This window comes from Ceratotherium simum, chromosome X (assembly GCF_057802395.1).
Source record: "Ceratotherium simum simum isolate JZ-2026a chromosome X, ASM5780239v1, whole genome shotgun sequence".
NCBI lineage: Eukaryota > Metazoa > Chordata > Mammalia > Perissodactyla > Rhinocerotidae > Ceratotherium > Ceratotherium simum.
This window is the reverse complement of record NC_141940.1, coordinates 90,535,575-90,548,923: the sequence shown is the minus strand read 5'-3', so window position 1 is coordinate 90,548,923 and position 13,349 is coordinate 90,535,575.

Sequence of the window (13,349 nt, the reverse complement as noted above, 5' to 3'; positions counted from 1 at the left end):
CAGGCCGTGTCCCACATGCAGCGACTGGAAGGATGTGCAGCTATGACATACAACTATCTACTGGGGCTTTGGGGGGAGAAAAATAAATAAATAAAATTATTAAAAAAAAAAAGAAAAAAATAGACAACTCAATAGAAAAACAGGCAAAAGATATGAATAGATACTTCACAAAAGAGGCTATTTAAATGGTCACTACACCCATGAAAAGGTGCTTGGCTTCATTAGCCATCGAGGAAATACAAAATCAAGCCACAATGAGATTCCACTTTGCACCTACCAGAAGGGTTAAAATTAAAATGACTGACCATACCAAATCCTGGTGAGGATGTGGAAGAAATGGAATTCTCATACACTGCCGGTGCAAATGTAAAATGGTACAGCCATTTTGGAAAACAGTTTGGTAGCATCTAATAAGCTGATTCAGCAATTCTACTCCTCTATACTCAACAGAAATGTAGACGTGTTCTCCAAAAGGCTCGTATGTGATTGTTCATAGCAGCTTTATTCCTAATAGCCCCAAACTGGAAACAACCCTAATGTCCATCACTAGGAGAGTGGACACACGAATTCTGATATAGTCATACAACAGAATACTAGTCAGCAATTAAAGAGTAAACTACCAATAAACGCAACAACATGGATAAATCTCACAGATATAACGCTGAAAGAAACCCAACACACAAGATACACACACTGTATGATTCCATTTTATGAGGTTCAAAACCAGGCAGTGGTTAACTTTTGGGGGTATAGGTATTGACTGCAAAGAGGTATGAGGGGACTTTCTGGAGTGGCTAAAAATGTCCTATATCTTGTTCTGGGTGCTGGTTACATAGGTGAGTACATTTGTCAAATCTCCTTGGAATAAGGATTTGTGTGCTTTACTGTACGTTTTATTAATATAAAGTTTACCTTGAAAATGTCATTTAAATATGTCCTGCCACTCACTGTGCATCTTTCTCCACCCTTTAAAGGAAAAATGAGGCCTGGGGGGCCCCCTCTCAGGGCTCCTACCCCACAGGATCAGAGCAAGTTGACGGTTGTGGGGAAGGGGAAATAAGACAAACCCCTTGCCCCGGGCAGTTTGAGGACTTGGAGAAATAGGCCCCTGAAGTAGGAATTAGCCTGAGTTGGAGGGCAGAGTGTGTAGGAAGAGGACAGCACTCTTCCTTGGGAAAGTTGAAGTATAGCGCATAGGACAGGCACGGGCCATTCTGAGTGTGGCACAGTAAGTGGACACAGGACATGAGACGAATGGTGTTCACAGAGGGAGAAGCTGGGTTCAAGGGTGCAGATAGCTCTGTAGGGATAATGAGGACAGGAATGTGTGTGTGTGTGTGTAGACAGAGAGAGAGATGAGGGAAGAGAGAGAAATGAGAGAAACATACAGATAGATGGGCGACAGAGATGGGAGACAGAGAGACAGACAGAAGAGATAAAGAGGAGATAAATAAAGAGAGTTATAGACAGAGCTCAAATGACAGGGAGAGAGAGAGAGGCAGGCCAAGAGAGACGGAGACTGAGAAAGACAAAGACCAAGAGAGACAGAGGTAGAGACAATGGGGATGTCTGGAAGAGAGCTGCTTTGGAAGGTCACATGGATTAGGGCACGGCCAGGCTGGCCCTCTTTCCTGCAGACATTGGGCCAGATCCCCACCGATGCATCTCACTCACAAGGGGATGAAACAAGGTGGTCCATCCCTGGAGAGGCCACCTGAGGGGCAGGTAGGATGGAAGAGAGAACAGAACATTGGGAGACATGACTCCTAAGAGAAAACAATTATCGCGAGCCCCTGATGACATGGGAAAAATATAACCCATACAAGTTGGGAAGTGAAGAGTGCAGGCAAAGCCAGTCCGTTAACTCCTCATTTTTTACAGCCAAGGTGGAAAGATGTCATTCACAGCTGACAAACCAAGTAATAAAGGGATCCAAATATCTAAGGAGATAAAGGTAAATACCGAGAGAGTTAAGACTAATACAGGATTAACTGAAAGTGCCTTGGGGGGGAGCAGTAGTGGAAGATTCCTGTCATTACTCACTGAAACAAGTCAACCAATATGGTCTAAGAAATAGGAGATTCACTTTATTGTGCAACATCAGAGTCATCACGGCACCATAAAAGACCCCCCAAAACCTCCAACCACCCTAAATTACCAGAAGAAAGTCACATCAAACAAATCACTTACCAGGTATTAAGAGACATAAAACAAAAGAAACAATAAAAACAGAAAATATATTATACAATTCATTGATTCATTTATTCAACAAACATTTACTGACTACCTACTGTGTGCTAGGTCCACCAGTGAATAGAAAAAAGAAAAGTTCTTGCCCTCTTGGGTGAGACAGATGAGAAACAATCGAGAAGGGAACTAAGTGAAGTGTCCATTATGTTAGAAGGTAACTGACACACACTCAAGTTTGAGAACCACTGCTATATAACTGCAATGAAACAAGAGTGAATTACTGTCACATGCAACAACACAGATGACTATCACAGTTGTAATATGGACCAAAAGAAGCCAGATTCACTGTATGATTCTATTCATATAAAGTAAATAGACAGGTAAAACTAATCTGTCCTGTAAAAAGTCAAATCAGTGATTAGCTCTGGGAAGCTAGTAACTGGAAAGGGTAGGAGGGGACTTCTGAGGGGGCTAGTCATGTTCTGTTTCTTGATCTAGTGCTGGTGACATAGATGTACTCACTTTGTAAAAATGCATTAAGGTGTATGCTTACAATTTGTGCACTTGTCCGTATGTATGATATACTTCAAAAGAGTTTTAAAAATTAAGTTCCTTTCAATGAATGACTTACTCCAGTGTATGTCCACACACATTATGAACTGGCTATTCTGCCTCAATTGTACCCTCTGCAGGAACACCCTTCTGTGTCCTCTTTGTCAGGTTCATTCTTCCTCACTGTTCACCTTTCTGCTCCACAATTACTACATGTCATATCTCTTCAAATATTGAGAATCCATTTCTCCTAGTATTTATATTACTTATTCTGTCCTCAGGATGGGGAGATGAAAGTTTAGATAGGGGGGCTAACGAAGGCCGCATTGAGAAGGTGTCATTGAAGCATGGACTTACAGGTGAGGCAGTGAGCCATGCAGATATATGGGGAACAGGGTTCCAGATGGAATGAACAGCCAGTGCAAAGATCCTGAGGTGGGAATGAACCTGGTTTTCAGCAACAGCAAGAAGGTCAATGTGGCTGGAGTGCAGTGAGCGAGGGGGAGGGGGTAGGAGATAAAAGTAGAGAGATGAAGAGGGCCAGATCATGCAGGGTCTTGTGGGCCACAGGGAGAACTTGAGTTTTATTCTGGATGTGATGTGGGGCCCTGGAAGGTTTTGAGCAGGTGATGGATGCAGTCTGACTTGTAAGTTAACAGGCTCCCTCTGGCTGTTTGGGGGAAGATAGACTGGAGAGGTCAAGGGTGGAAGCAGGGGGAGCAGTGAGGAGGCTACTGCAACAGTCCAGGTGAGTGACGATGGAGGATAAGACGAAGGTGGTGCTAGCAGAGGTGGCGAGAAGTGGTTGGATTCTGGATACGTATTGAAGGTGAGCAAGTTAACCATCACGGAAAATGGGATGATGGGGAAAAGCAGGTTTGAGGGGCAATTAGAGGTCAGTTAGACATACAAATGGAGCCACTGAGTGGGGGTACAAAAGTGTGCACTATACTATTTTTCTGAGTATATTCTGTCATAAATAATTCATGATAAATTTTGTAATAGAATAGCAAGAGTGAGCAAAGTCACATCAGGAAGTACCATCACAAAGAAGGCATGAGGTCAGCTTTAAAGAATCAGACAAGGTTGAATAAAATGAAAAATGCATTACAGGAGATGAAGATGGGTACTTAATAATGATAAAAGGTAAGGTCTACATCAATATCTAAAAATTACAACTATCTTTATATCAAATAGGTAAGATCAACATTCATGAGAGAAGAACTGTGAGAAATTCAACCAAATTGAGAGAATATTAGTGCCAGAAGACTTGAATTCACCTCCCTGTGTGCAAAAAATAAAAGATCACAGAGGTTCTAACAAAAAAGTTTAAGTGGTTCTAACTGATGCATATTGTACTCTGTAATCTGAAAACTGAGAATACATCTTATTATCAGGTACTATAAAGCATTAACAAGAATTGGCCAAGGAAAACCTGAATATATTTTTTAAATGTACAAAATGTACAGAAAATATTATGTAATTATAATATAATAAAGAAATGAATAACAAAAGTAGAAAACAAACCCTATGCTCTGAGAAATAAAACAACTTTTTCTTAAAGAATGTTTAGCTCAAACAGGTCATTCTAACCGAAGCTGCAGAATATCTAGAAAATAAAAATAAAGAAAACTCTACACTTTCTTCTTCCTTTTCCTCTTCCCTTCTTGAATAATTCAGTCCAAGGGCCATTAGGTGGGGTCTAAAGTAGGTGTGTCTGGTGGGGGGGAGGTGGCAGGGAGAGGCATGGAGGCACAGGATGTAAGAGCCTGAGGAGAGCGGGGGGGAAAAGCATCCACCTTGGAGAGTGGTGGTAGCCAGTTTGAGGTATCAGAGCTGAGAGGCACAGCCCAGCACAGAATGTTGAGTTTAAGCAAGGTGGGGGATGGGGGAGGGCAGTGTGCCAGGAGATTGGTTACTTTCCATAGTAAATATATTAAGGATAATGGGAACCAGGTTCCTGACTGTCAGAGAAGGGAGTTACAAATATGTACAGGAAGGAAACTCACATAAAGCCTGTGGTGCTGGTGTACAATTGCAGTGAACTCATGGATTTCAACAGATAGATAGATAGACAGATATAGAAATATAGAAGTAAATGTGTGTGTGTGTGTGTGTGTGTGTGTGTGTTGTTCCAGCAGTGTGCTGGAAAATATTTAACAACCAACCCTCCAGGAAAAATGTATTATATATCTAATTTTATTATAAATTTTATTGATATAAAGGATGTGTAGCACTCATTTTACAATGAATAATTACATATACCATACTCTTTATTGTGACTATCATATAGCCAATGAATTATCCCAGAATTCTTACGTTGATTTTTGCCAAATTCTTGCACCTGTAGCTAACTTATGGTTGCAATTAAACCATGATTTGACAAATAGAGTTGTATCCCAATCTGATAACTCTTTTCCAAATAAATCTATTGTCATTAAATTCGATATGTGATCTACTGTTAAACTATTTCTCACCCTTATACACATTATTCTCATTAAACTGAAATCTCTTTCAGCTTCAGCACTATGCAAGTTGGAACTTCACTCATTGGTCAATGATATGAGGGATTTCTTTGATGAATCAGATAATAGCCACAGACAATATGTAACAAGTGAGGATGGCTATGTTTCAAGGAAACTTTTTCTTACAAAACAGGTAGTGGGTCAGATTGGCCCATGAGCTGTAGTTTTGATCCCTGGTCTAGATAACCAACACTAGAATAAATCAGCCCTGATTGATAGCATTTGCTAATTTCCATTGCATAAATACTCCCACCATGTCTGATTTCAAGCTACCAACGTGACATCATTGAACACAGAGTTGGGGAGAGATGCACAGTAGCACTCCATTATGTGGTGTTTCCACTATAAAGACACAATACATGTATGTAATCTCAAGACCATAAATAATAGTAAAATGTATAAAATAATTAGGAATGTCGAGTTCTGAATATTTATTACTTTCACTATTAATATAATTTAATTGTAAGTTTATACAATTTAATATTTAATAATGGCTGTGTTTAACAATCAGCTCACAAAATTCCTGAAAATTTAAAAATTAGCTCTTGCAAACCAGTACAAGTCAGCTCTAGCATGCCACTGTATATCTTCTCTAGTCTACTGAGAGGGCCTGGAAACAGTCACACCCCAATTGCAGTGAGCACACCTGGTGCCTAGATTTTGGTTTCTTGGTGCCCAGTAATACTGACCACTAACCAGCGCTCCTTGGAGAAATGGCTGATTGCAGGGCTGGGACAGGGAAAATACAACATGAGCCTGGAACATCTTGTTATGCCAGAAAAGAAGGAGATGCTAAGAAAACAACGGGAACTGTCACAGTCTAGAGGAGCCTAAGGAGACATGATGATTAAGTGTAATGTGGTGTCCTGGCTGGGATCCTGGAACAGAGAAAGGACATTAGGTAAAAACTAAGGAAATCTGAATAAAGTATGGACTTTAGTTAATAATAATGTATCAATATTGGTTAATTAGTTGTGAGAAATGTATCACAGCAATGCAAGATATTAACAGGGTAAACTGGATGCGAGGTATACGGGAACTCTCTATACTATCTTTGCAATTTTTCTGTAAACTTAAAACTATTTTAAAATAAAACTATTCTAAAATTATTGCCCCAGCTGTAGAATCAGCCATTTCTCCAAGGAGCTCTGGTTCCTTTTACTGGAGAATTGTATTAGAAACTAAGATCTGGGTGCTAGATTTGCTCATTGCTACTGGGATGTTGGTGTTTCTAGGACCTCTAAGCTGACAGAGCAAGGAAATATATGTGTATATAGTAACCCTTGTATGTACACGTACCTATAAATATTTCTATATGTAACCATATGTATCTACATTAAGCTAAACATGAGATTGTACTGATGTATCCATCTCTAATCCATTACTGCATGGATCATTCTAGCCTCCTCCTCTTCCTTATCTGGAAACTTCCACTCCAACAGTGAAAAACTTTACTCCCACCATCTGCCATCCATTCACATAATTGTTCAATTCCAGTATACATGTGTAACAGCATCAAAATTGTTTTTTTTTTTTTGGTGGTGAGGAAGATTAACCCTGAGCTAATATCTGTTGCCAAGCCTCCTCTTTTTTTGCTGAGGAAGATTGGCCCTGGGCTAACATCCATGCCCATCTTCCTCTAATTTATGTGTGGGATGCCTGCCACAGCATGGCTTGATAAACTCTGCATAGGTCCGCGCCTGGGATCCGAACCTGTGAATCCTGAGCCGCCAAAGCAGAGCACATGAACTTAACCACTATGCCACTGGGCCGGCCCCCAAAATTGTTTTACAATAGTTTTAAATTTACAGAAACTAAAAAACTGTGCTCCCCCCCCCCGTGCTGTGCTTTCAGCAGGGCTGAGCAGAGAACTAGCCTTCTACACCTCCCTCTGCCTGGTGGAAGCATGCAGTGGAGCTCTGATTTCCCTGGAGTGGTGTCAGCCAGACCAAATGGGGAGCTGATCTCTCACCTCCTGTTGGCAGAAACAGGCAGGGGTATTTTGATTCTCCTGGAGTGGTGCTGGCAAGGCTGAGTGGGGAGCTGATTTCCATCTCCTGCTTGGAAGAAGGAGGTACTCTGACTCCACTTCTGGGGTAGTGTTAGGGGCGTCCAATCGGGGAGCTGAGCCCCCACCCTCACTCAGCAGCAGCAAGACTGAATGAGGCAGTGTGAGGTTAGCCTAATCTGTACTCCACTTGCCCAGCTCCTACCCTGAGTCAGTAGGGTCCAGTGGGGAGCCAAGCCACCACTACCACTGAGCATCAGTAAGGCCGAATAAAGACATGCGAGGTGGGGCTAGTGTCAGTGGGTATCAGTGGGGCCCAGTGGGGAACTGAATCTCCACATACAACTGGGAGTAATAGGAATGAATGAGAAAGTACAAGATGGAGCTAAATGGAACTTTGCTTTCCCACTCCCTAGTGTCATTGGGGCCCAGCGGGGAGCTGGGCCTCTACCCTACCCAGTATCAATGAGGCAGAATAAGACAGTGCAAGGCAGGTTTAGTAGATAATCCACTTCTCTAGCCCCTGGTGTCAGTGGAGCCCAGAGGGAAGCTGAACCTCCAACCCCACCCTGCAGTGATGAAGGAGTGCCTGGCATTGCAAGTTGGTCCTCTGCTTCTCCCCTCCCTGGTGTCAAGTGAAGCCCAGTGGAGAGCTGAGCTTAAAGCCCAAATAAGCGACAACGAGGCAGTGCAAGTTGGCACTCTCTTTTCACAGGGAATGTGTCAGTGGGATCGAGGGAGGAACTGAAGTTCTTCCTCACCCACATGCAATGGGTTGGTGTGAGTCAGTCTACTTTTGGCAGACTAGTGCCAGCAGGACCAGTGGGGAGCTGAACATCCACCTTCACCATTTTTAAGCATTATACATAAACAGGGTGAATTCCTGCTAAAAAAAAAAGATTAAATAGGATTCAGTATATCACACATATGCCCAAACTATCCACAATACAGTAAAAACATTACCCATCCTACCAAGAACCAGGATTACAACTTGAATGAGAAAAGACAATCAACAGATACTAATGCTAAGATGACTTAGATGTTGGAATTATCTGACAAGGATTTTAAAGCAGTAATCATAAAAATACTTCCATGAGCAATTACAAACACTCAAAATAAACATAAAAATAGAAAATCTCAGCACAGAAATAGAAGATATAAAAAGAAACAAAGGGAAATATACAATTGAAAAATACAATAAAATAAACCAAAACTTCACAGGCTCAACAAGAGCAAAGAATTAGTGAACTTGAAAACAGATCAACAGAAATTCCCCAATCTGAACAAGAGAGCACAGATTAAAAACAATAAAATGAATAGAGCCTCAGGGACCTGTGGGATGATAACAAAAGATGTAATATTCACATTATCTGAGTTCCAGAAGGAGAGAGAAAAGAGTATAGGGTTGAAAAAATATTAGAAGAAATAATAGCTTAAAATTTAACAAATTTGGTAAAAGGTATAAATCTACAGATTTAAGAAACAGAGTAAAACCCAAAAAAGATAAACCCTAAGAAATCCACACCAAGACATATCATAATCAAACTCCTATAAACTAAATACAAATAAAAAACTTGAAAGAAGCTAGAGAGATAGGACACATTACCCACAGGGAAACAACAATTCAAATGACAGCAGATTTCTTGTAACACAACATTTTTCAAGTGCTGAAAGAAGAAAAATGTCAACCCCAAGTTCTATACCTAGAAAAGATATCCTTCAGGAAAGAAGGGGGAAATAAAGGCATTCATATATGGAGGAAAATGAAGGGAATTTGTTACTAGCAGACCTATGCTTTAAGAATGGCTAGAGGGGGCCGGCCCCGTGGCTTAGTGGTTAAGTGCGCGCGCTCCGCTACTGGCGGCCCGGGTTCGGATCCCAGGCGCACACCTCGACCCACATACAGCAACTAGAAGGATGTGCAACTATGACATACAACTATCTACTGGGGCTTTGGGAAAAAAAAAAGAGGAGGATTGGCAATAGATGTTACCTCAGAGCGGGTCTTCCTCAGCAAAAAGAGGAGGATTAGCATGGATATTAGCTCAGGGCTGATCTTCCTCACAAAAAAAAAAAAAGAATGGTAGAGGAATTTCCCTAAGCAGAAAGGAAATGATAACATAAAGAGGCTAGGACTTCAGGAAGGAAGAAAGAACAATGGAACAGGGTAAAAAGAGGTAAACATAATAGACTATCCTTCTCCTCATGCATTTTAAAATTATGTTTGACAAGTGAAGAAAAAATTACAAAATTATCTGGTGCAATGCTTGAAGTATGCAGAGAAAATATTTTAAATATTTACATGTAAAAAGTAGGAAGTGTAGGGCCGGCCCCGTGGCTTAGCGGTTAAGTGCGTGCTCTCCGCTGCCGGCGGCCCGGGTTCGGATCCCGGGTGCGCACCGAGGCACCACTCCTCCAGCCATGCTGAGGCCGCATCCCACATACAGCAACTAGAAGGATGTGCAGCTATGACACACAACTATGTACTGGGGCTTTGGGGGAAAAATAAATAAATAAAATCTTTAAAAAAAAAAAAAAAAAAAAAAGTAGGAAGTGTAAAGGGACCTAAATGGAGGTAAAATTTCTACACTTCACTCAAAGTGATAAAATCTTGATACCAGTAGACTGTAATATGTTATGTGTATATTATGATATCCAGAAAACCACTATAGAAACTATAAAGAAAGATATATTCAAAAACACTATAAATCAAGATGGAATTTTAATAAATTTTCAAGTAATGGACAGAAAGGCAGGAAAAAGGAAACAGAGGAACAAAAAGCAGAGGGAACAAACCAAAACAAACACTAAATTGGCAGACCTGAGCCCTAAAATATCAAAAATTAATTTGTGTAAATTGTTTAAATAAACCAAATAAAAGATGGAGCTTGACAGAGCAGATACAAAGACACAACCAGCTATATGCTGTCTACAAGAAATATTTCAAATATAATGACATAGGTTGAAGGCAAAAGGATGGAAAAATATTTATCATGCAAACATTAATCAAAAGAAGCAAAAGTGGCTATATTAATATCAGATAAAATAGACTTCAGAGCAAAGAAAATTACTAAAGACATTATATAATGATAAAAGGACCAATCCATCAAGAAGACATAGCAATCCTGAATTTAATATCCTAAACTATAGCTGAGGGCTTCAACTCCTACTCTCAGCAGTTGATAGAACTACTAGATAGAAAAACCACCAAAGATTCACCAAGAAGAAATGCAAAATGCCATCAAACAAAAGGCTCTAACTGACATTTATAAATACTTCATCAAGTAACAGCAGAAAATACATTCTATTCTAGGGCCCATCAGACGTTCCCCAAGATAGACTATATTCAGGATCATAAAACAAACTTCAACAAATTGAAAAGAACTGAAATCATACAGAATGTGTTCTCTGACCATAATAGAATCAAACTGGAAATCAATAACAGAATGGCAGAAAGAAAATCACCAAACACTTGGAAATTAAACAATGCACTTTTAAATAATCCATGGGTCAGGGGAAATTTTAAAATACATAGAACTGAATAAAAATGAAAATATTACATATTAAAATTCGTGTGATGCAATTAAAGCAGAACTGAGAGGGAAATTTTTAGCACTACATGATTACATTAGGCAATAGGAGAGGTCTCAAATCAACAATCTAAGTTTCTACCTGAAGAAACTAGAAATCAAAGAACAAAATAAACCAAAAGCAAGTAGAAGGAAGGAAATAATAAAGAGCAGAAATCAATAAAATTGAAAACATGAAAACAATAGAGAAAATAAATGAAACAAAAAGCTTGTCCTTCAAAAAATCAATAAAATTGATAAACCTCTGCCAATACTGACAAATATAAAAAGAGAGAAGACACAAATTACCAATATCAGGAATGAACCAGAGATATTACTATAGGACCTACAGCCATTAAAAGATGATAAGGGAACACTAGGAACTTTATATTAGGAATACTATGAACTTTACATTCATAAAATTTGGCAGCTTAGAAGAAATGGACAAATTACTAAAACAATCACAAACTATAAAAACTCAACCAAGATGAAATAGATAATAGTTTTACAACCATTAAAGAAATTAAATTGAATTTATAATTAAAGAGTTTCTTAAAAAAGAAATCTCTATGCCTAGATGGTTTCACTGGAGAATTTTACCAACCATTTAAAGAAGAATTAACATCAATTTTATGCAATCTCTTCCAGACAACAGAAGAGGAGGGACACTTCCCAAACCATTTTATGAGGCCAGTGTTACTCTGATAGCAAAACCAGACAGAGACACAATAAAAGAAAACCAAAGACCAATATCTCTCATGAATTAAGATGCAAAAATCCTTAACAGAATATTAGCAAATTGAATCAAGCAATGTATAAAAGGAATTATATGCCATGACCCAGTGGGATTTATTCCAGATATACAAGGGTGGCTCAATATTAAAAAATCTATCAATATAATCCACCATATCAAAAAGCTAAAGAAGAAAACTATCAATTAACACAGAAAAACCATTTGGCAAAATCCAATACCCTTTGTGACAAAAGCTCTCAGTTAACTAGGAATAGAGGGGAACTTCCTCATCTCAATAAAAATAAAAACCCTATAGCCTGACATCATATTTAATGGTGAAAGACTAAATGATTTCCTCCTAAAACTGGGAACAAAGCAAGGATGTCTGCTTTCACCACTCAAATTCAACATATCATTGGAAGTTGTAGCCAGCACAATAATGCAAGAAAAAAAAATACAAGGCATATAGACTAGAAAAGAAAAAATGAAACTGTTCCTATCTGCAGATGACATGATTGTCTGTGTAGAAAATCTCAAGGAATCTATAAAAAAAAAAACCTCCTAAAAATCATTACTGGGTACATCAAGGTCTCAGGATACACATCAACAACAAACTTAAATTACATTCCTGTATACTAGAAATGGGTATGTGGAAACCAAAATTAAAAATACAATACCATTTACAATCATTCAAAAGAAAACAAAATATTTAGATATACACCTAACAAAACATGTGCAGGATCTTTATACTGAAAATTACAAAATGCTGATGAAAAAAATCAAAGAAGATCTAAATAAATGGAGACATACACTATGTCCATGGCTTAGAAGACTCAATATAGTAAAGACGTCAATTCTCCCAAACTGATCCATACATTTAATGCAACTCCTATCAAAATCCCAGCAAGGTTTTTTGCAGGCACAGGCAAGCTTATTCTAAAATTTGTAAGGAAAGGCAAAAGAACTAGAATGACTAAAAATTTTGGAAAAGAATAAAGCGAGAAGACTCACTTTACTTGATGTTAAGGCTCGCTATGCAGCTACAGCAATCAAGATGCTGTGGTATTGGTAGAGGAATAAACATATAGATCAGTGGAACAGAGTAGAGAATCAAGAAATAGATCCACACAAATATGTCCAACTGATTTTTGACAAAGATGTAAAGGCAATCCAACGGAGGAAACATAGCCTTTTCATCAAATGGAGCTGGAGCAATTGGGCATCCATGGGCAAAAATATGAACCTTGACCTAAACCTCACACTATACAAAAATTAACTCAAAGTGAATCACAGACTAAAATGTAAAATGTAAACCTGTACACTTTTAGAAAAAAATGTAGGGGAAAATCTTTGGGATCAAAGGTTAGGCAAAGAGTTTTTATTTTTATTGTATTTTATTTTTTTGTGTGTGAGGAAGATCAGCCCGGAGCTAACATCTGCCAATCCTCCTCTTTTTGCTGAGGAAGACTGGCCCTGGGCTAACATCCGTGCCCATCTTCCTCCACTTTATATGGGACACTGCCACAGCATGGCCTGACAAGCGGTGCATTGGTGTGCGCCCAGGATCCGAACCGGCGAACCCCGGGCCGCCACAGCGGAGCGTGAGCACTTAACCACTTCCGCCACCAGGCCGGCCCCGGCAAAGAGTTTTTAGACTTGACAACAAAAGCATGATCCATAAAAGGAAAAATTGATCAATTGGATCTCATCAAAATTAAAAACTTTTGCAAACTATATATCCAACAAAAGACTAATACTTAGAATATATGAAG